Source organism: Hesperophylax consimilis, chromosome 19 (assembly GCF_061612785.1).
Source record: "Hesperophylax consimilis isolate HC1 chromosome 19, BYU_Hcon_1.0, whole genome shotgun sequence".
In the NCBI taxonomy this organism is placed as follows: Eukaryota; Metazoa; Arthropoda; class Insecta; order Trichoptera; family Limnephilidae; genus Hesperophylax; species Hesperophylax consimilis.
The window spans coordinates 20,001-43,534 of NC_142854.1; the positions used below are offsets into that span (position 1 = coordinate 20,001).

The following is a 23,534-nucleotide window of genomic DNA, read 5'->3' on the forward strand; positions in this document are numbered from 1 at the left end:
GGTACGAGCCGGCGCGACATCTCCGCGTATCCCTCACCTGAATTTTCAAGGTCCGAGGGGCCGATCCGGACACCGCCGCATCGGCGATGCTCTTCGCGTCCCGAGCCCTATCTCCCCGCTATGGGATTCCAGGGCGCTCGAACGCTCAGGCAGAAAAGATAACTCTCTCCGGATCTCCCGTCGGCGTCTTCAGGCCACTTTGGGTTACCCCGACGAACTCTCTTGCGAGGGAACGATTTTTAAGACGGTTCCGCAGCCGGGTTCCGGAACTGCAACCGGATTCCCTTTCGCCCGACGGGTGTACTTTTAAGAAAACAATCTTTAGTAAAATCGTATAACTTTACACCATCATCAACATCGGATTTCTCCTAGGGCTTAGGATCGACTAACTCGCGTGCAACGGCTGTTAACGCGAAACCCTTCTCCACATCAGCCCTCAAGGACCTCGCTTGAGTATTTGCTACTACCACCAAGATCTGCGCCGACGGAGGCTCCAGGCGGGCTCACGCCCAGACCCTTCTGCGCACACCGCCGCGGCCATCCTACTCGTTGCGGCTTCAAAACGATCGCACGGCCGGAGCCGCACGAACGCCCCGCTTGCCTGCAACGGTCGAGTATAGGCTGAACGCTACAGCGCCATCCATTTTCAGGGCTGGTTGCTTCGGCAGGTGAGTTGTTACACACTCCTTAGCGGATTCCGACTTCCATGGCCACCGTCCTGCTGTCCTGAGCGACCAACGCCTTTTATGGTATCCGATGAGCGTTCATTGGGCGCCTTAACTCGACGTTTGGTTCATCCCACAGCGCCAGTTCTGCTTACCAAAATTGGCCCACTTGGCACTCCCATCCGAGCTCCTACTTCATCTTCGAGCAAGAAGGAGATCTCACCCATTTAAAGTTTGAGAATAGGTTGAGGCCATTTCGGCCCCAATGCCTCTAATCATTCGCTTTACCGGATGAGACTGTGCGAATGGCGGTCCGAAAACCGTCATGTTTCTCGAGCGCCAGCTATCCTGAGGGAAACTTCGGATGGAACCAGCTATTAGATAGTTCGATTAGTCTTTCGCCCCTATACCCAGTTCGGACGATCGATTTGCACGTCAGAATCGCTTCGGTCCTCCATCAGGGTTTCCCCTGACTTCGACCTGACCAGGCATAGTTCACCATCTTTCGGGTCCCAGCGTGTACGCTCTCAGTGCGTCTCGATAATCGCACGGGGGCTTTCTCGAAACGCCTCGGGAATGCGGCGGGGCGTCTGACGACGCCCGCGCATCTTCCCTGCGACCGGCTCGAGGCCGGCCTTTCACTTTCATTTCGCCTCTGGGTTTATCAGTGTTCCCAATGACTCGCGCACATGCTAGACTCCTTGGTCCGTGTTTCAAGACGGGTCCTGTGAGTGCCCAAAACAAAACCACCGCCGACCGGGACGCGTCCCGTCCGAGAGCGCGCCGCTAACGACGGACACCCGACGCGCGACACCCGCGACGCACTAGACGCCGGGGGCCACGCGAAGGACGCCGCTGCAGCGCGACGGACGCCCGCGAGGGGCGGACGCGATCCTCGTTCTCTACCGTCGCTGCGTAATGTACGCCGCGGCCGTGGACACCGCGGCTCCGCCTCGCAGAGCGAGACGGGTCAACCGCACGGCGCATTCGACCGCGGCGCGACGGGTCGCGGTGTTATACTAAGGGAGAAGTGCACGCGCTCCGGGAGCCTGACGGCGCACCCGCGCACCCACCGCCCCGACCCGAAAGCCGAAGGCGAAGGTTTGCGCGAGGCGCGAGCCCCGACGGAAGACACGATGAATCTCCCCGTTCGCTCGTTTGAGTTCCACAGGTTTACCCCTGAACGGTTTCACGTACTCTTTAACTCTCTCTTCAAAGTTCTTTTCAACTTTCCCTCACGGTACTTGTTCGCTATCGGTCTCGTGGTAGTATTTAGCCTTAGATGGAGTTTACCACCCACTTAGGGCTGCACTCTCAAGCAACCCGACTCTAGGGAGAGAGACCGTCGCGGCCGGCTACCGTCACCACGGGCCTGGCACCCTCTGCGGGTAAGCGGGCCCCGTTCAAGATGAACTTGGACAGGCAGCCGTGACTAATGACCGCGCGTGTATGTATAACTCTCCTCCCGAACGCTACATTTCCCGGCGGCCCGCCGGGGCCGCAGGATTCAGCGCTGGGCTCTTCCCGTTTCGCTCGCCGCTACTCGGGGAATCCTCGTTAGTTTCTTTTCCTCCGCTTACTGATATGCTTAAGTTCGGCGGGTGATCTCTCCTGATTTGAGGTCGACAACAAAAATTTTATAAATTCGAGAAGTACGCAAAGCAAGTGTGCGCGTATTCTCGCCCGTGCAGACTCTGTCAAGCGGGCGCGAAACCGACGAGCGTCCGCGGAGGTGCGCGCGGCCGAGAGCGCGAAGATCGCCCCGGACAGCCGACCGCTCGCGCGGTAGACTGCCCAGTTTTCAGCGTCGTCGCTAGCTCAAGGCTCGCACGCGTTCCTCCGCGTTTGGTATAACGCAAGCGGAAATCGCGCGCATCGAGAGAGCACTTCGTCAAATTTAACCGGACGCCGAGGTCCCGGCGCGCGTCTCCGAGGAGACGACGCGCGCGGGCCCCGGCGACGCCGGCAACGCTCGCTCTGCGCGCCCCCGTCCGAGGACGGGGGCGAGAGAACAGTCTGGTCGCATTGTGTGCGCGACCCTCAAACAGGAGTGGTCCGTCGACAAACTACGTCTTGCTCGGACCGCAATGTGCGTTCGAAATGTCGATGCTCATGTGTCCTGCAGTTCACACTCTGACGCGCATTTAGCTGCGTTCTTCATCGACCCACGAGCCGAGTGATCCGCCGTTCAGGGTAATAATGATAACAAACATAAATAGATACGTTTTAGTTTTCGGTTTTTACAATTTGGTTTGCGTTTTCGAAATGTTTATAATTCCATTCGACAAAAAGATTAATTTTGTACCGCCGCCTTCACGGCGACGGGTAAAATTTCACCGGACGAGCGGATAGAGGACGAAGCCCTCCTCCGCTCGACGCCGGCGGTTCTCGGTTCGCATCGGCGCCCTCGGGCGATCTCCGACGCAGTAATTTAGCATTCGTTCGATTATGGTATATATGTATAATATATGTTTTGTTTCATAATAATATTTCATATCATGGAAAGCGCAAACATTAAACACAGGAAATGATCCTTCCGCAGGTTCACCTACGGAAACCTTGTTACGACTTTTACTTCCTCTAAATGATCAAATTCGGTCAAACTTTCCGACGCGTCGGATGCCCGTGAGAGCTTCCGCGCACCAGTCCGAAGACCTCACCAAATCATCCATCGGTAGTAGCGACGGGCGGTGTGTACAAAGGGCAGGGACGCAATCAACGCGAGCTGGTGACTCGCTTTTACTAGGAATTCCTCGTTCATGGGGGAGAATTGCAAACCCCAATCCCTATCACGAAGGGGTTTCATCGGGTTACCCGGGCCGTTAGGCCAAGGAGGACACGCTGATCCCTTCAGTGTAGCGCGCGTGCGGCCCAGGACATCTAAGGGCATCACAGACCTGCTATTGCTCAATCTCGTGCGGCTATATATACCGCCGGTCCCTCTAAGAAGATTTTCATTGTACGCCGGTAGTGAAGACCGCGAAACGCACGACCCCGACGCGCGAACGCCGAAGCCGCGCGCACACGGACCCTCGTGATACCGGTTGCACGTCTATTTAATAGGCTAGAGTTACGTTCGTTACCGGAATTAACCTGACAAATCGCTCCACCAACTAAGAGCGGCCATGCACCACCACCCACCGAATCGAGAAAGAGCTGTTAATCCGTCAATCCTTCCAGTGTCCGGGCCTGGTGAGTTTTCCCGTGTTGAGTCGAATTAAGCCGCAGGCTCCACTCCTGGTGGTGCCCTTCCGTCAATTCCTTTAAGTTTCAGCTTTGCAACCATACTCCCCCCGGAGCCCGAAAGCTTTGGTTTCCCGGGAGCTGCCCACCGGGTTAAAATTATGAAACTTCGGCGGATCGCTGGCTGGCATCATTTATGGTTAGAACTACAGCGGTATCTAATCGCCTTCGAACCTCTAACTTTCGTTCTTGATTAATGAAAACACCTTTGGCAAATGCTTTCGCTTTAGTCCGTCTTGCGACGATCCAAGAATTTCACCTCTAACGTCTCAATACGAATGCCCCCAGTCGTCCCTATTAATCATTACCTCTGGTATCAGAAAGCCAACAAAACAGAACCGAGGTCCTATTCTATTATTCCATGCGTACAATATTCAGGCAAGTGTTAGCCCGCTTTGAGCACTCTAATTTGTTCAAAGTAAACAGCCGCGACGGCCCGCCTCGGTGCGCGGCCGACCGTGAGGCCGACCGACACACGCCGGCGGTGGACGCACCGGCGAGAAGCCCCGCAGACGTGCCTGTCGTACCGCATTCGGTAGACCGACACCGCAGGACACAATTTCAACTACGAGCTTTTTAACCGCAACAACTTTAGTATATGCTATTGGAGCTGGAATTACCGCGGCTGCTGGCACCAGACTTGCCCTCCAATGGATCCTCATTAAAGGATTTAAAGTGTAATCATTCCGATCACGAGGCCTCGGACGAGTCCCGTATCGTTATTTTTCGTCACTACCTCCCCGTGCCGGGAGTGGGTAATTTGCGCGCCTGCTGCCTTCCGTGGATGTGGTAGCCGTTTCTCAGGCTCCCTCTCCGGAATCGAACCCTGATTCCCCGTTACCCGTGACAACCATGGTAGTCGCATAAACTACCATCGACAGTTGATAAGGCAGACATTTGAAAGATGCGTCGCCGGTGCTAGACCGTGCGATCAGCTCAAAGTTATCTAGAGTCATCTCGAATGGCGACGGACGGGGCGCGAACCCCGCCGCCGATTGGTTTTTGATCTAATAAAAGCATTCCTCCCGTTACCGGTCAGAACCTCGTTTGCATGTATTAGCTCTAGAATTGCCACAGTTATCCAAGTAACCGTGTACGATCTAAGGAACCAAAACTGATATATTGAGCCATTCGCGGTTTCACCTTAATTCGGCTTTTACTGAGACTTGCATGGCTTAGTCTTTGAGACAAGCATATGATTACTGGCAGGATCAACCAGGGAGCTGCACCACCGTCGGAGGGTTTTTAATCCTCCGAACGACAGAGGCCCGCCCTCGCGTAGAGGGCGCGGACAACACGGCGTTAAAGAACACGCGACGGAGTCACCCGCACGAGTCACGCTCATTATGCGTACCGCTATATTCTCCCGCTCGGCGACCGTCGCTAGACGAAAGCTCCGCGGGAAAATTTTTGCTTCAAACGAAGAAAGCGCGCGTAGGACGGCTCCCGCCCGAGAGAGAGAGACCGCACCCGCGACGACGCTATCGTCCGATTTATAATTCCCATTCGTAAAACGTGTACACCGAAAGCGCACGCCTTTGGCGAGGCAACAGTGAGACGGGGATAAAATCCTCCGCCTTTGCTTTTGAAAATTCTGCTCGCGCGGAACTCCAGAGTCAAAACATGAGCGCGAACGCCGCGCAGAAGCGGGCGTCACGTAGTTTCTCGCAAATAACACCGCCGACACGACCGATAGGCCGCCGCAGTTTGCGAACGCCGTGCATCGAGAGCCCGCCACACTCGGCGGGCACAAAGCTGTGCCGGGTCGCGTTCTCGCTCGGGACGGCGCCGAGCGCGATGCGCCCGCTCCGACCCCTCGAAGGCGCGCAGGCGGCCGGGCCGTCGGGCCTCGGGCGGCTCGCGAAACCGGGCACAAGGCGCTCGGTCTCGGTAAATAAATTTACTCTCGTCACTTACTTTCGTATTCGCATTTTGGAAATTTTAAATTATTTCATTTAATCGATGATACCGACCGACCGTTCCCGGTGAGTTTAAAAAAACTTAATACAGAGGTACGTAGTTATTTCAAATTTACACAATAAGAACATATTTCAAATAAAAATAAAAACTTAACATAGATATAATAATAATAATAATAAATAACTAACATAACTAACTAAATATATAACTAACAGATCGAGCGATTAGTCATAATAGAACCGATATAGTTTTACATGACAAAATTTTTAAAAATAACTTATATCATCGATGTCGCTATTCCGAATTCCTGTAATATTCAAAAATCTGTTAGTGAAAAAATAAGAAAATACACAGATTTAGGAAATGAGAAAAAAAGAATTTGGCATTCTCAGACTATAAAAATATTACCATTCGTTATTTCGGCTACCGGCATTATACCTAGCTCTCTTATTAAAAATTTAGGCGTATTAGATCTATCAAAAAATTTATATATAAAGATGCAAAAGTCGGTCATTTTGAATACATGTAGGATAACAAAAGATTTTTTTAAATGTTTATGTTGAGGGATCTGTAGGATTTATTTATAGGCCCCGTTAGGAGTTCTACCGAGCCGAACCCTCCGATATGAAAATATCTGGAGTCGGTGAATTATTTTCCCATTTGATCTCTGTTGAGTTGACGTGTTGTTCTTGTATTGTTTTGTATTTATTTTACTTTTTTAAATTTAAATTCCATTGACAAAGATCAATTTTTTGCTAATAAGTATTGGCAAAAAATTTTTATTGGCATAAAATTATATTGGCAGAAGATTTTATTGGCATCAAATTTTATTGGCAGAAAATTTTATTGGCCTAAAATTTTATTGGCATAAAATTATATTGGCAGAAAATTTTATTGGCATCAAATTTTATTGGCATCAAATTTTATTGGCAGAAAATTTTATTGGCATAAATTTTAATGGCAAAAATTTTTGTCAATTTATCTATTTGCAAAAATTGTAATCGCACCTAACCTGACCTGACCTAACCTAACCTAACCTAACCTAACCTAACCTAACCTAACCTAACCTAACCTAACCTAACCTAACCTAACCTAACCTAACCTAACCTAACCTAACCTAACCTAACCTAACCTAACCCAACCTAACCTAACCTAACCTAACCAAACCTAACCTAACCTAACCTAACCAAACCTAACTTAACCTAACCTAACCTAACCTAACCTAACCTAACCTAACCTAACCTAACCAAACCTAACCTAACCTAACCTAACCTAACCTAACCTAACCTAACCTAACCTAACCTAACCTAACCTAACCTAACCTAACCTAACCTAACCTACACTAACCCAACCTAACCTAACCTAACCTAACCTAACCTAACCTAACCTAACCTAACCTAACCTAACCTAACCTAACCTAACCTAACCTAACCTAACCTAACCTAACCTAACCTAACCTAACCTAACCTAACCTAACCTAACCTGATACATAAAGTAAATTCACCCGGCACCCACAAGACTAGGCAACATTTTAGAATTGTTATATTATATCATTTATTCTGTTGAGTTAAAAAAAAAAGAAAACTTAATAGACGACATTGAAATTAAATCAAATAAATTCATATTTACACGTACATTTTTTAAAAATATATTCAATTAAAAATTAACATTTTTACCTCTACAAGAGTCCAAAAACACTCGTCTGTGAAGTGTAAAAAAATAATAATAAAATTTTACTTTTAAAACATATGTAAATAGGAGAAAAAAAAAATCATAACAAAACATATAAAGTGAAGAGATTTTTGTATATTTATACATAAGTACATACATACATACATACATACATACATACATAGTAAGAAAACGATTTTAAAAGGGATTCGAATAAAACAAATTCACCGACTATTACAGACCGCGATGCGCCCGCTCCGACTCCTCGACTGCGCTCAGACGGACGCCCGGGCGGTCGGGCCTCTCGCGGAACCGGCCGCAGTAGCGCGAGCCGCGTCGCCTCATCTCCGGCCGTCTGCCCGACTGCTCACGCTCGGTCTCGAAAAAATAAATTTACCCTCGTCGCTCACGTCTTCTCACTATCGAAATGTTAAATTATACATACATACATACATACATACATACATACATACATACATACATACATACATACATAGTAAGAAAACGATTTTAAAAGGGATTCGAATAAAACAAATTCACCGACTATTACAGACCGCGATGCGCCCGCTCCGACTCCTCGACTGCGCTCAGACGGACGCCCGGGCGGTCGGGCCTCTCGCGGAATCGGCCGCAGTAGCGCGAGCCGCGTCGCCTCATCTCCGGCCGTCTGCCCGACTGCTCACGCTCGGTCTCGAAAAAATAAATTTACCCTCGTCGCTCACGTCTTCTCACTATCGAAATGTTAAATTATACATACATACATACATACATACATACATACATACATACATACATGATAAGAAAACTAAAAAATAAACATTTTCACACTGAGGGCCATTAAGTGCGGCCCGTTTACTCCCGCCGTTTACCCGCGGCTACCACCCGAAATGAGATCCTCTCAGCTCCGCTCCGGTCCCAATGCTCCCGTAACATTTAAATTTTTTATTCTACGCTGCAAGAATGACGTTCCGAATTAGATTCCGAAATAAAAATCTATAAAAATAAATAAATTACAATTTCACATTGAGGGCCATTAAGTGCGGCCCGTTTACTCCCGCCGTTTACCCGCGGCTATCATCCGAAATGAGATCTTGTCAGCTCCGGTCCCAATGCTTCCGAAACCTTTAAATTTAATATTCTACACTAAGAATGGCGTTCCGAATTAGATTCTGAAATAAAATACGTCAAAAAAAAAGTTTTTTTTTTTTTTTTTTCTTTTAAATCACACCGTGCCCGGGGCAAATGGCGTCATCGTGTGCGTCGCAGTTACTCCCGCCGTCCACCCGCGGCCGCTACTCGATATCAGATCCCACTCATCGCCGGCCCCGCTGCACCGAACCGCGGCTAAATTTATTATTCTACACTAAGAATGACGTTATGAGTTCGATTCTGAAATTTAAAAAAAATAAATATTTTATTTTTAAATAAGAAAATTTTGAAAACACTTTGAGGGCCGTTAAGTGCGTTCCAGTTACTCCCGCGCTTTACCCGCGCCCGCCGCTCTGAATCGCATTCCCTCACCTCCTGACGAAAATGATTTATTTAAACCCCTGGAATATTGAGATAGTCGCATGCATTTGTATAGCACGGTTTCGTTTTTTCTTCTGGAATAATAATCGCTCAGCTATAATTCTGCGCCTCTCCTCCCCATCCCATCCCATCCCATCCCATCTCATTTTTACACATATGTTATAGGTTTCGTCACAACCCCTTTGTCTGGAATATGACAGCTTTGTTAGGTATTACGAGCGCCTAAGCAAGACAGAGGATTGCCCCCGCCCCCATTGTGTTTTTAGTGCATTTTGTGGCATCAAGCCATGTTACCGCTTTGCCGTCGGAATTAATAAAAACACATCATTTATCAAATGTTACGATCCGTTTGACGAAGTGGCGTACCTCTTTTGATGAGGTGGTCTTCCGGACTCCATCGCGCTAAGGGCGTCACCGATCGTTGCTCCGCCTACAGGAAATGGGACTGTCACTCTCCCTCATTATCTCTCGCTCACCTTAAAGATTACATTTCTGTCGCGCAAGGATCCAGATTGATCATATTTGATTTGAAGGTAGGTTATATAATTATTGATGTAAATGAAATATTCAATTTTATAAAGGCACAAAATGAGATATTGTTTTAGATAGCAGGTGTTTGAGGGGTACATACGCTATGTTTTGAAGGTTATTTTTATGGGGATACCGCACAATGGCCTGGAGTCTGTTGGCAGGTTGAAGGTAATGGGGATCAGATGGAGGTGGAAAGAGGAAGGTAGGTAAGTATTTGTCTTTTCCCTAAACACGGCCAGAGCAATTTCAAGTAAGATTTTTTTTCTGAATGATGGTCTTTCATCATGACAATACTGAAAGTACCTACCTACCTACCTACCTACCTACCTACCTACCTACCTACCTACCTACCTACCTACCTACCTACCTACCTACCTACCTACCTACCTACCTACCTACCTACCTACCTACCTACCTACCTACCTACCTACCTACCTACCTGCCTGCCTACCTACCTACCTACCTACCTACCTACCTACCTACCTACCTACCTACCTACCTACCTACCTACCTACCTACCTACCTACCTACCTATCTACCTACCTACCTACCTACCTACCTACCTACCTACCTACCTACCTACCTACCTACCTATCTACCTACCTACCAATTTGTACCTTTAGTATCCTGCTAAAAGTGGTACAGCAGGCCGTTTTCTGATATAATATTTATTCATACATAATATATCGGATCACGTGTCCAAGCACCTATGTTGCCCTGTTAATATGTACAATGTCTAAATGCGAAAATATAGTGATTTTTATGAACACATCTTCCGATGTTGCGGATATATTATTTTCAAATTATTTGTCAAGGGCTTGTACCTAGTCTCGTTTTTATCAGGATTACAAATAATTTGAAGAGATTTTTAATAATTTAGCACCTCTTTTCCGTGTAGCCCAAGGATCGTAACTACTGAGGCCGTTAAAAGCCATATGAAAAAACAACGAGGTATACCTAGATAGTCTCGGAGCTTGGGCGTTAGAAGTATGGGCCACGCACATCAGTGTGAGATATCTCTGTCGGGCAGAAGCGCCGCCGGGCAGCGGTCTTCGATAACTGCCAACTGCCGACACGCGCGCTGAGATATCGTTAGAAGTATGGGCCACGCACATCGGATCATTGTCTAGTGTGAGATATCTCTGTCGGGTAGAAGCGCCGCCGGGCAGCGGTCTCCGATAACTGCCAACTGCCGACACGCGCGCTGAGATAGGTCACTTGCAAAATTTTATTTATATTCGAGTTGTTGGCGGGTGGGTGGCGTGGATATGGTTTTTATACAAATCTACAGTAATTCCGATATTGATGAAATTTTACACATCTTACTTTTCAAAAGAAGAAGTAAAATAAGGAATAATATATAAATCCCGGGTTACGCCGGAACTTCAGTTAATGTAAAAATATAATCGCTTAAAAAATCGCATTATGTGTTCTCTTAACGATACCTAGTTTGCATAGTTTGCATGCGTTTCCATTAATTGCATCATACATATGTGGAGATCTGTAAATAACGATATGCTGATTGCATGTAATGAGCAAGATTAAGAAAGGTGCTCATAGTTGTATCACAGGATATATGACCTGAAAGTAAATGGTAGAACAAGTTAGGTACATCTGATGAGGACATGGTAGTATCATGGTCACATGGCCAGAATAGTATTTTGTATATTTTAGTTTGCCCTCCCTGTCTGCTGGTAGGTAGGTATCGCACCCCGGTTGGGCAGCATTGTGCGGCGGGCTAAAGTAGCGGCTGTAGGAAGGGATTTATTAGTGAGGGTCTTGAAGAGCCCGCACTATGTGACGGAGGAAAAACAGATGATGGGACTTTTCTACATGGAAGTCCATTTATTTAAAAACGTGTCGAAGAAACTGATCGGTGAATCGGGGATTAGTGCTGCTAGATTCTAAGAGGAGGTTGACAGAACAGACCCAGCATGTTTACATTGCGTCTATGCATTAGAGATGGCTATCGGTCTGTCCTCCTTTAAGCAGAATGAAGTAGGCTTATCTAGTATTTTGATGCTCCAGCCCAGAGGTGGACTATTTGAATTTGAGATTTAATAGCCGGTCATTTTATTTAGTACCTAGGGATCTAATTAACTCCGTACAATAGGCTCTGAGGAAAAAAAATTCCCTCGGGCCTTTATGTTATGTTTGGGTATGCTGTGAGGAGAGTCTTTTTAAGTAAATAAGGAGAGAAAGTTCTGAACAGGACAAGGTATGAGGGGTGGGTCATTGAGAGGTCAAGTGTAGTGGCGCATGGAGGCTCGAGGGTCCGGCTGGAGAGGGGAAAGGTCTTCTTTAGTCGGGCTCTTTCGATTTGCCTTGCAACGCGCAGCTGGGGGTAGACGCATCTGCACTAAGACATGGGTGAACCCCACTCCGTGAACTCAGGCAACGCTGCTAAGTCACCAAACACAGTGAACCACCCCAATACAGAGGTGTTTGGTTTATTGGTATTTAATATTTCATGGGGCGGCGGTACGACATATATAAAATTAAGATTTTTAAAACCTGGGTCTCGAAAAGACATGTTATAGGAGGGAGGAAACACGGTCGAGCTGTTGAACTTAAGAACGAGTCGTAGAAACGATCTGTTCTTATGTTCGCTGTGAAAACTGAGTTATGCTGTTAAAAAGGTGTCAGCAGGTCATTTCTCAATAAACTATCAGCGCTTGCAAAACATACCGGAACACGTATTACGTAACTGCACTTATCTTGTTATTGTATAAGGACGAAAAGCTAATAATATGTATCAATTTTATGAACACGTGTTCCGATATATTCGCGTTTTGCCGATTAGGAAATCTGTTGATTCATTCTATAAAGGCCTGTTGTCCCGTTCCCAACGGGATTCTTATTATTCTTAATCCGCCTCACAACGATGGCCAAGCAAGCTGCGATATAGGTAGTTACCCTGTCTTTACATTGTACTTTACAGACAATTTTCAAAAATCTAAAACTTCTGTCGAATAATTCGTAGGTATGATATATCTGTAATTAACATTAAATTTTATTGTAGAAGATGATTTTATTACTTAGTCTGGATATTTCACAAGTCAATTTTATAACATTCACAGTTAATTTTATTTTTAGAACATAATGTTATTTTAATAATTAAATTTTCATTCAAAATCGCGGTGGATGGACGGAGTTAAGTAGGTTAGGCTAAGGACTCACGGAGCGATTTTTAACCGCGCCCGCCGCGGTTGCGGGTCCGCAGCCTTTGTAGAATGCAGATATTTATGTAAAAAATAAAAAGCACATTTCACGACGCGTTTTACGCCCGCGGCGTGTGCGATTGTTTGCGGGGCCCGCTGCACCGGCGGGCGCGGGCGCGGTCCCGCAGCCGCGGCGGGTCGCTCCCGCGCGCCCTGCGATCGGTTGGCGGGCGAGTTAGTGGAACTCAAGTCTTGCAGCCGCCCGTCTTGCGATAATCAACCGCCAAGATTGCGAGCGATAACCGCAACCGCGACGGCTGCGTCACCGCAAAAAGCCCGGTCTCGTGAGTTTTGAAAATAAAACTCCATTCCGCCACCGCAGCGGGCGCGGGTAAACATCGTTCCGTGAGTCCTTAGCCTAAGCGGTAACTCGCGGGCGGCGGGCAGCGCGCTACGAGAGCGCGCAACAATCCCGGTGGCTCCGTGTGTTTTTCGTCTCATGCGCGGGCGAACGACCGACAAAATTCATCGTACCTTGTTTTGGATGATTTGATGATATTTATCAAAACCGATATAATTTGCTATAATATTCAGAGGAAATTAACAATTTGCCTCAAAAACACTCGTCAATTTTCAATGCAAATATTTTCAGCGCGAAAACCGTTATGAGTGAGCAATTGTTTTTTCACAACTAAAGAAATGATACGATCTTTTTGATTAGGTGGTGTGCCATTTTTTGTTCTTTTTGATGAGGTGGTTTAACTTCACTGGACGCCATCGCGTTAAGGGCGTCACCGGCCGTTGCTCCTCCTACAGGAAATTGCTCTGTCACCCTCCCTCTCTCATCCCCTTTCACTCACTCCTTCCGCTTGTGTTTGCGGACAGTTCCGTCGCGGAAGTGGTCCGAGGAGTTTGTGTTTAATGCGCTTCATAAAGAGCAACATGAACTTGCACCTACTTCAAATTATCGTCAAAAAATCTTAGTGCTATTTGGTTTCATATTGGATTATTTACGATTTAGAATATAACAATATTATTAACGTGTGTTCAGTGTTTAATATAGTTTTCTTAATGTTAACAGTTTCTTTTCCAAATAATTTTTTTTGCGAATGTTCTGGGTTTGAAGTGAAATAGCTTTTTGATTACTTAGTTTTGTTGCCTGTAGTTCATTTGTGTATGTTTCATATGCGTTTCCCCAGATTTAAATCAAGTAATTTAAAGGTGAATGTACGAGGTTATAATATAGACCTTTTTAATTTTATTTGGTAACAGCTTCAGTGTGCAATGGTTGACGAAAGAATATCGCTGTTTTTCCGCCTTCTCCCTCCAGCCGGCCGTCCCGAAGCCTGGCACTCTCAGCGGTACGCTCGGATTGAACGAAGAAAGAGGCAGAATAACAAGAGTATGTATGAATGTGAATAAAGCGAAAATATAAGTGTGTGCCGAGCCAGATTTTTTTGGCGGGTTTGTCCTCTCTGCCAATGTCATCACTTATTTAACTTTCAATAGTTCGAGGAGACAAAGGGAGAACTGTTGTGCAAATTGAACCACATAAACCCTTTTTACAACAGCAATTGAACATTACAACGAGCTTGCGCCATGGTTAGTAACTGTGTATAATCATTTTGAACAATCCTTCCTACCTCCATTATTACATCAGTTCCAAATTTGAAGTCAACATTCGAACTTACCTACTCTCGGACGGACGGACGTACTCGCATCGGCAATTATTTAATCCATATTGTTGTAATGTCACTTTCAACCTCTTCTAAAAACAGAATAGGTGTCCACGTTACTGCTGCGAGATGCGGTCACTAAATGTGCACAACACTCTACTTAATCACTTTATTAACTCGTTAATAATAACATAGCATTTATGTAGCGCAGTTTAGTGTCATTTCACTTCAAGCTTCACGCTTTACTATAACAAAATTAAAAATGGTAATTTAGTATTAGTGGTCAAGTTCTTAAAAGTATTCCTACAGTGCGCCTTACCCAATACAGATCTAATAATATAACACTAAATGTACAGTTTATACAAAGCGACGACAAAACAAAGAACAATAACAGTGATATTATAGCACCGGACAAAACTAAAACATATTATAAAACATTTTGTACTCAGAAATGCGAATATTCCGAGTAGACATTTAAAAAAGGTACAATATGGAGGCAACCGAAAACAAACAATTACCTGAGCTTATTATCAGCCTAATTCTTTCGATTAGTAAGAGCTGAGATATTATAAATGATAGATATTTATATTTTCGTTAGAACTTTTGTTTATTCTATAAAAATTTCAAGAGCGTAATTAAAACTCGACGACAGCTGTCAATAAATGTTATTACTTAATTGCATATTATATTGGTTGCTGTCTACCGAGGTTAAACTTGCTTATAGTCACAGATTTTTCAAAAACCTGATAGCGGAAATCATCTAGAGATCGAAGATCCTTGTTTCCACCGTAATAGCTACAAAACAATTCTCACCTTCCCCAATTTGGTTCGGAGTGCATAACGTTTTGATAAACTTGTCGAATTCCGCAGCACGCTTAGTATGCAAATAAATAAATAGCCCTTGTTTTCAACTCAATTACTACAAGAAATAAATATTTGTGCTGGGAGATGGTAAAAGATGGATTAAAGGTTATATTTGAAGGTTGGGAAATAGGCATACATTTTTAAAATAACCCAAACTAACACCCTACAAACCTATTTTCTCCATGTTTACTTCAACCCCTCACTTAATAAGGTGTCTTCATTAGACATTTAAGATTAAATCAAGTGTTGTTTTTTAAAGAGCCTTTGCATGCAGCTCAATTCGACAAGTTTTCCAACGTTTTTTTCCGCAGAAACTTTGTTAATGTCTGTACAACTTATTTATAATTATACCATATGAATATACGTAGGTATATATTTAATTAGGATAGAAAGTTTTTCTTGTGTGGATTTAGGTAACTTTCCGTAACTGTTTGTTAGTTTGTTCTTTGAAGCTCTGTATTTTGGTAAGTATTGTAGCAAATCCTGCGCTCTTGTTTTCGTAACACTACATTCTGTTAACATTTATAAACCACCGAGTTTATAATGAAATATACTGCATTGTCAGTTGAAACATAAATCGGTTTGAATGTTCGCTCTGCCGGCGGTGCCGCGAACCACTCGTGAAGCGCAGATCCCTGCTTGGGCGACAGAGCAGAGATGTGAGTCACGCCTGGCGGCAAATCAGAGAAATAAACTATGTGGCGGCACTATTTGAACGCGCTGCAGACAATAATAATATTATCCATAATGTTCACGAACGCAAATGAAACCACACTCGACATCGGCACAATGAACAGTTCGGTTCGCAGTGTATATGCACTACAATAATGAAATTACAAATTGCGTTTTTTTAATGCCCACGATTTTGATTGTTTTTTAATAGTTACATATTGCAGACAATTTATGATTTTTTCTGTCAGTTTGTTACAACTGTCAAACCTGCGTATGTTTTTATTTAATTATTTAGATAAAAAGGAAGTGATTTTTACCATGCCCAATTTTAACATTCAATAAAACATAGTCTGTTTTTCGTATTTAATTTTAGGGATGTAACATTAATTTTAGCTAAATAAGATTAATCTTGTGGAGTCAAATAGCTTTCATAATATGTTTTTGGAAAATATACAGTTTTTACTTAAATTTGAACAAACATTGAAAAAAAAAGTTTACCACATAAAAATTCCACATAATTCCATGACTACATTTATTTATTTTTAATGACCCTTTTTATGGGCTACAAAATCACCTCGAGGGCGCTGTACAAATATAATACATGATACATTCCTACAAAATCACCTCGAGGGCGCTGTACAAATATAATACATGATACATTCCTACAAAAGATCTTCTTAGATTACGACAACCTCAAGGGCGCTGTACAAATGTATGTTACTTTTCTATGAATAGTTCGTAACATTATGTACAGATATTACTACTATCTTTTGAATTTATTAAGTGACTAGCTGTACCCCGCCACCCGATGGCTCACTCTGTCTGTGTAGATATATTATTATTTTAAAGGATTTAAAATAAAAAAGCCTTGCTGCTTTTCGAGGGTTATTCCTCAATGCGATAAAGAATGAGTTTTAGAATGAGTTATTGTAAGTGTCCTAAATGTAATAGATATATGTTAAAAACATTTATACTAGATATAAAAATGTATTTTTATAATTGAATAAAAAACATACAAAAAAGATTTAGAAACAACAACGCGTGTTGCTTTTACATCCAACAGATGGCGCTGTTTTTCGAAAAGCATGTTTTTACCTGTCACAGGTGACATCTATATAAAAACATATGCGTATTCGAATACAACATTGTGTGAAAGACATCGGTGATTGAACATGTCCACTGAAGAATCCACATTAGGCTTAGCATGCACTGCCATTAAACGCAGAAGTTGTGGATTAGCTGAAAACACCAAACCGCATACAAACACGCATTGCGGCTGGCGTTTTTACGTAATTCTATATTGTGGGTGTACTGAAATAGAATTAAGTAAAAACGCAGTGCGTGCACCCACTTAGTATTCTGGTCAATGAGGTGTACATACTATGGTGGTCAGTCTGAGGAAAAAATCCCAACTTTTAGTAATCTAGTATTGTTCAATACTTATAAATAAAACGTAAAACTAATCGAATGAATAGTATGGAATAGAATGGATAGTATAAAAATGATAAAAACGTGTACTAATTTTGACTAAAATGTCCGTATACTCTCTCACTCACTTTGTATTTTGGTTTTTACCGTGTTAATGTTCTTTTTTTTCTGTTGTCAGCAATGTTACGCGCCAGCCCTGCATCCTGCCACTGTCATGCGCCACTGCCAACAATAGGAGATTGTGTGCTGTACACCGTGTTTATACATTATGTGCTACAAAGGGTGTATTCTCTGGCTGAGACTCCCAGAAGTGTGATGTAGATGAAGAACGCTAACAAATTAACTATTAATTCATTTATAATAACTTACTTTAATACGCTTATCAAACTCCGTTGTACAACTTTCCATATATCTTTCATACTTACCTACTTCATGTGAACCTTTTATCGCTGTATTCATTTAGCTCTGTTCCATAAAACACCCAATCTGGCGTAATAACGGTTTGCTACATTCAAACATGCTTTACTACAAAATGTTCATGTTTATTTTTTACTTTTATCATTTGACTATTTAAACATTGTACATAAAAAAAAATATAGTAAATATATGTATATTAAATTGTATTTCTTAGTCCTCCTCACTAGGGTGACCTGTGCTGAGGCGGACTAAAGTAAGTCAGTTCTCCTCACTAGTTGTTTCATTGATCTCTTTCAGCCAGATTTTTATTTTTGATTTGTAATTATTAATTTTTTCTATACGTTTTATATCTGGTGAAAATATATTCTGGAGTTTTGTGCCAAAATAAATGTAGTTTCTTCGTCCCAATGACTTGGTATATTTTTTTATGAAATTAATTATGATGAATACGCGGTATTGTAGAGGATTCAGTATTTCTTTAATACTTTCAATAGAAAATTTTTAGCATATAGGTATTTGTTGTACATTTGGTACATCAAAACTATTGAAAATTTCAATCGAAGGCATTCTTATGTGTATTCTTAATGAAACGCCAAGGCTGGTGGAGATCGACTAATGTTTATTTAGTTTAAAGATACATCATAGATGAAGCTAGTCACACATATCAATTAATTCTAACAATTCTCAGTATGGTATTTGTAATTCCTTTTTGAATTGTGTTCAGGTTATGTGTATACTTGGATACAGCAGATCCCCATCCTAAAATTCCATATTCATTTCGAGAATGACGAAGCGTTATAGTTTGGCACATTTTTATAATAAATAATAACAAAGTTGTACATTGCCGTGACACTACTTTCACCATACCTGAAGTACTTATTTTGTACTCTAGTTACTATACACAATTATTGAACTACTTTGTACAATGACAATTACCTCTCTATGACAGTTTGCATCGTACCTGCTTTATATTGTTCATACTCAGTTTATGTTATCCTTACCTATAACAATGCATACAAGTCTTCTAATATCAGCACTGAAGAGAGGGTTGTCGAGGTGAAGGACTCAAAGGGCAGAGGCCATAGACTAAATACAACTAGACAAGCCGTGTAACCATTGAAAAATAACCTCAAAACAATTTTGGTTTGGTTCACGTGCACATTTATGAAAAGGCGCACGCATTGTGTCGCAATGCGAAATGGGCACTGTGCATTGCGTTTTACCTTTTGTTGGTCTAGAGTTAAGCTATTTTGCTTGTCAGCTATGCTGGGCAAGTTCATTTTTTCAATCACAAAAATAACCCAGTTCCAAATATTTTAGAATGTACCCATCGCCGACTTTATTTTAGAAAATGTAATCAGCTATCTGAATAAAAAAAAATATAAGTACCTTACTGATAGATTGAAGGCAACGCATTAACAAATATCAGAAATTAATAGAATTTCACTAACGACAAGTTAATTTTCTGACGTCATCTTTCAAACTAGTCACAGTCATGACGTCATGCAGTGTGTTATACGCTTTTAACGAATACATATAAACAATAGTACATGGCACGAGCTTGCCACATGATAATTATTGATGTGTTGGTTAAAATCACGCGTTTTTACTTGATGCGCGCAAAAAACTTTAGAAGTATTGGTTATTTTTTAGTCTTGTCTCTATTCAGGGTTGTATTAAGTGCACAATTATTTGCGTGTTAAATTATATGAAAAAATCGCGTCGTTGAGTAATTTATTTAGTGTTTACTATTTTAACTACATTTTTCTTTTCATTGAAAAAATATATATTACAAAGTATTTATATATATATATTACACTTACCTTTTTTTTATTATAACTATTGCTGTAGAGGTGATATAGTTGGTGGAAGATATATTACATGAAAAGCAACGTTCATGTAGTCTTAAAATGTTAGGTACAGGAATAAATATTTTCTATATACATTCCGATAATTATTCTCAAAATGTCTTATTTTCGCTTAGTTTCCCCACAAACCGAGAAAAAATTGAGAAATGGATATAACCAATCCGGATTCAATTTTGTGAAAATACCTAGGTAATATTTATTATATATAACATTCGAAAAAATTCCCCAATTCCTCGTATATGTGCACAATCTAATACAAAATTTTACAGCATTGACATTTTTGGTAATAACCTAAAGAAATATCGATATGAAGTAATGCGTACGATCGATTATTAATATGAGAGTATGGAATGTATCGGGAGCATCTCCTATCCTCTTCCTATTTTCCTCGTCCTCTCCTCTTCCTTTAACACCAAATTAATTTCAAGATATTAAAACTTCATTTCTAATGAACTTTAACATAAAAAACTTCTATGGCTTGACTTCAGTTAACTTGTATATTTATATCTAACATTGTATATTATATAAAAACTGTTTGTTTCTTACAAAATAAGTAAATAAATATTTACAAATACGGAAAAAAGAGTGTTTGCTAATTTATTTTAAAAAGCGGATTGCAGGCCTTTAACGAACGAATGAACAGGTTTCTGGTTGAACTTTTAGTAAATTTCGAATACATTCATTATCATGATGTCGGAACAGAGTTTTTCTAATTTATTTAAAAATGGGATTGCAGGCCCTTAACGAATGAATTAACAGGTTTCCTGTTAAATTGTTAGTAAATTTCGAATACATTAATTATCACGATATCGGAACACGTTGACCGTACCATCATCAGGAAGCCAGTTGTGCTCAAATCATTTTCATCCCAAACGTTTAGACTGCAATTTACTTCAGGTCCTTTATAATATTTGAGCATTCTGTGTGGAGGAGAGAATGTAATATACCCACAAATTAGGTATCGTTGCTTAATCTGAGAAAGGTTATTTCAATTACTGGTTGTTATTGTCTAGCTTTGATTAAGCACCATCTATATATTTCACAAAAATGGTACTACAAAAATAAACCGAATAGGCATTTCTCTGAAATCGTATGACATTACAGCAGTTAATATAGGAAATAAATGTGGCTCCGATGGGCGTGCATTTGGCGAGGTTGTTGGCGCAGTTCACTCCAATCCTTGGGAAGGAAGGTACAATCATCATTTTTTCCGTAGATATGTAAAGTTGTGCCTATATTAAAAAATGGAGACAAACACAATGTAAAAATGTAAAAACTTATTTAATGGGCATAAATAAATTGATATTATTACCATGTAACCCCCACCCTCCCTTGTCCCACCCCACCACACCCTCTCTGAAGCTCTGTCCTCGTCTAATATGATTTCTCTCGCTTTATTTTGATATTATATGTTATTCATTATTAATAAGTACCTAGACTAGTTTTTTATAATGCTGTCTTGAAACCTAACGAAGCGGTTAAAAACAAAATAACTTTTCATTTGATTAAAGTGTCAAGCCACAAAGTAAACGCTGTCTTTGATAATTATATACTATTTAATTTAAATAATTTTGTAAATTCATAAAACTTCTACTCAATAGTAAATATGTGTACGTTTCCCGTTTTGGTTCAATATGTAGTGTACAGAATCCAAAACTTAAAATGTGAAAATAAAAATCATTTTGTGTTATTTATTAGTCCTTTACCTGATTCAGACCTGGTTAAGCAAAAAATGTTATTTTTGTGTCGGTTTTGTATTCAAATTACAACAACAACTCGGTAACAAAATGAACGCTGTTCCTTGAATTCGCTTACGAGTTTGAAAGTTTGTACAACGAGTTTAAACAGAGTTGGGTTGTTAAGTTCATCTCCATATTTATGACGTACGCTATGTGGTGTCATTTTTAAAATGGATTTAACTAGACAAGGCTAATCTAGTATAAATACATCAATGGCAGAGGCACATCAGATTTCTTTGAAATCGGTGTAGATTCCACTATTCCTTTCTATGTATGTTATCTCTTTCAGTCAATGACAGATAACGCACACTTTCCCTGTAGATTTGAATGGAAACTGATATCCTTTTGCTTCTAACCCATTTAGCACACTTGGCTAACTTATTAGGGAAAATGTTTGCGGAAAACTTGACCCTCGACGACGGGGGTGCTGTTCCGCCGTCGGTTCCTCAATGCGGCTTCTATATGAAAAAGCTGAGGATCCGGCATCGGGATGTACTCCACGTCATACGGGGGCTCGATGTTAACAAAGCTAGTGGACCTGATGGAATACCTGCCCTGGTATTGCAGAGGTGTGCTGCGGAAATAGTTCCAGTTTTGACAAAGCTCTTCAAAATGTCCCTGAAGTGTGGCACTGTGCCCTCTGGTTGGAAAAAAGCGGTCATTCACCCTATTCCCAAGAAAGGTGACCGCTCCAACCCGGCCAACTACCGCCCCATAGCGATCACATCAGTTCTGTCCAAAGTGATGGAACGTGTGATCAACGACAAACTGCTCACATACCTCGAGAAGAACAAAATTATCAACGACCGTCAATACGGATTCCGGCGGAACCGCTCGTGCGGTGATCTTCTCGCGTATGTGACGCATGTTTGGGGGCGGTGCCTGGAACGTCACGGTGAGACCCAAACGGTCGCACTAGACATATCCAAGGCCTTTGACCGGGTCTGGCACAGAGGACTTGTCAACAAATTGCATTCTTACGGACTTCCCGCATCCCTGTGTACGTGGATTGCTGACTTTTTAAGGGATAGGTCGATTCAGGCGGTTGCTGACGGTTTCACCTCTTCCTCGCACTCCATAAATGCTGGCGTCCCACAGGGATCGGTTCTGTCTCCGACTTTGTTTTTGTTGCACATCAATGACCTTTTGACATGTGCACCGATTCATTGTTACGCGGATGACAGTACAGTTCATGATAGCTTTTTGTTTGACAAGCCCCCAAAGGGCACACAAACTCCAACGGCTCGGAGGGCTTTGAAGCAGAGAATGGACGGTTATCTCGAGAGTATTTCCTCCTGGGGTAAAAATAATCTCGTCGAATTTAATGTTTCAAAGACCCAATCCTGTCTGATTACGTCTAAAAGGGATCCAAATGATAATCTAGTCTCCTTCAACGGAAGCAATCTTCCGAACAGGCCTTCCATTGATATGCTTGGTGTAACTATAAGTGACCAGCTCAGGTACGGGGGCTCCATCGAAGCCAGAGTAAAGTTGGCCTCTCAGAAGCTGGGCGTACTGTACAGGGCCCGCAGATACTTTAATAGTACACAACTGCTCACCCTGTACAAATCGCAAGTGCGCCCTACTGTCGAATTTGGCAGCCATCTCTGGTCTGGAGCCCCAAAATACCTGAAAAAAACCCTTGACTCTGTGCAGAAACGGGCGGTCCGTTTGATAGATTCCCCAATCTTAACAAACGGACTGCAATCTTTAGAGCACAGGCGTCAAGTAGGTATGCTGTCCTCGTTCTATCGGTATTACAATGGAAGATGCTCTGAGGAACTAGCGTCATTGATCCCTTCGGCACCGGTGCGTAGTCGGGATACACGCCAAACGCGCGCCCAACATTTGTACACAGTTGACACTTGTCACATGAGAACGGGTCGCTTCTACGATTCGTTCTTAAGTTCAACAGCTCGGCTGTGGAACGAACTGCCGGCCTCTGTGTTTCCTCCCTCCTACAACATGGGACTCTTCAAGACCCATGTTCACTCCTTCCTCTCCAAAAAAAGACCCTCCACACAGCATCCCCAAAGATGACATAGGCCCCGAGGGAAATTATTTTCTTCAGGGCCTCCTGTGTGGAGTAAATATAAAAAAAAAAAAAAAAAAAAGCACGCGCTCTGCCTCTCTTACACTTCTTAGCAGC

At 42.5% G+C, this 23,534-nt stretch overlaps 1 long non-coding RNA gene and 3 other non-coding genes across 4 annotated transcripts in view; 1 reads left to right on the forward strand and 3 right to left on the reverse strand.

The window, feature by feature from the left end:
• LOC149414580 (large subunit ribosomal RNA) overlaps positions 1-2,290 on the reverse strand; it is a 4,064-nt gene extending 1,774 nt beyond the window's left edge. Inside the window, exon 1 of the ribosomal RNA XR_016303967.1 lies at positions 1-2,290. This exon is cut by the window's left edge and continues 1,774 nt beyond it. This is a non-coding gene — a ribosomal RNA (large subunit ribosomal RNA).
• A 409-nt stretch (positions 2,291-2,699) lies between these two features.
• Positions 2,700-2,861, reverse strand: LOC149414581 (5.8S ribosomal RNA). Its single transcript, XR_016303933.1, has one exon. It is a non-coding gene; the product is annotated as a 5.8S ribosomal RNA (ribosomal RNA).
• Positions 2,862-3,190: 329 nt separating this feature from the next.
• LOC149414582 (small subunit ribosomal RNA) lies at positions 3,191-5,130 on the reverse strand. The gene has a single exon (XR_016303965.1). It is a non-coding gene; the product is annotated as a small subunit ribosomal RNA (ribosomal RNA).
• An 8,689-nt stretch (positions 5,131-13,819) lies between these two features.
• LOC149414583 (uncharacterized) lies at positions 13,820-17,876 on the forward strand. The gene is made up of 2 exons (XR_016303861.1): positions 13,820-14,123; positions 17,540-17,876. It is a non-coding gene; the product is annotated as an uncharacterized LOC149414583 (long non-coding RNA).
• The last annotated feature ends 5,658 nt before the right edge of the window (positions 17,877-23,534 follow it).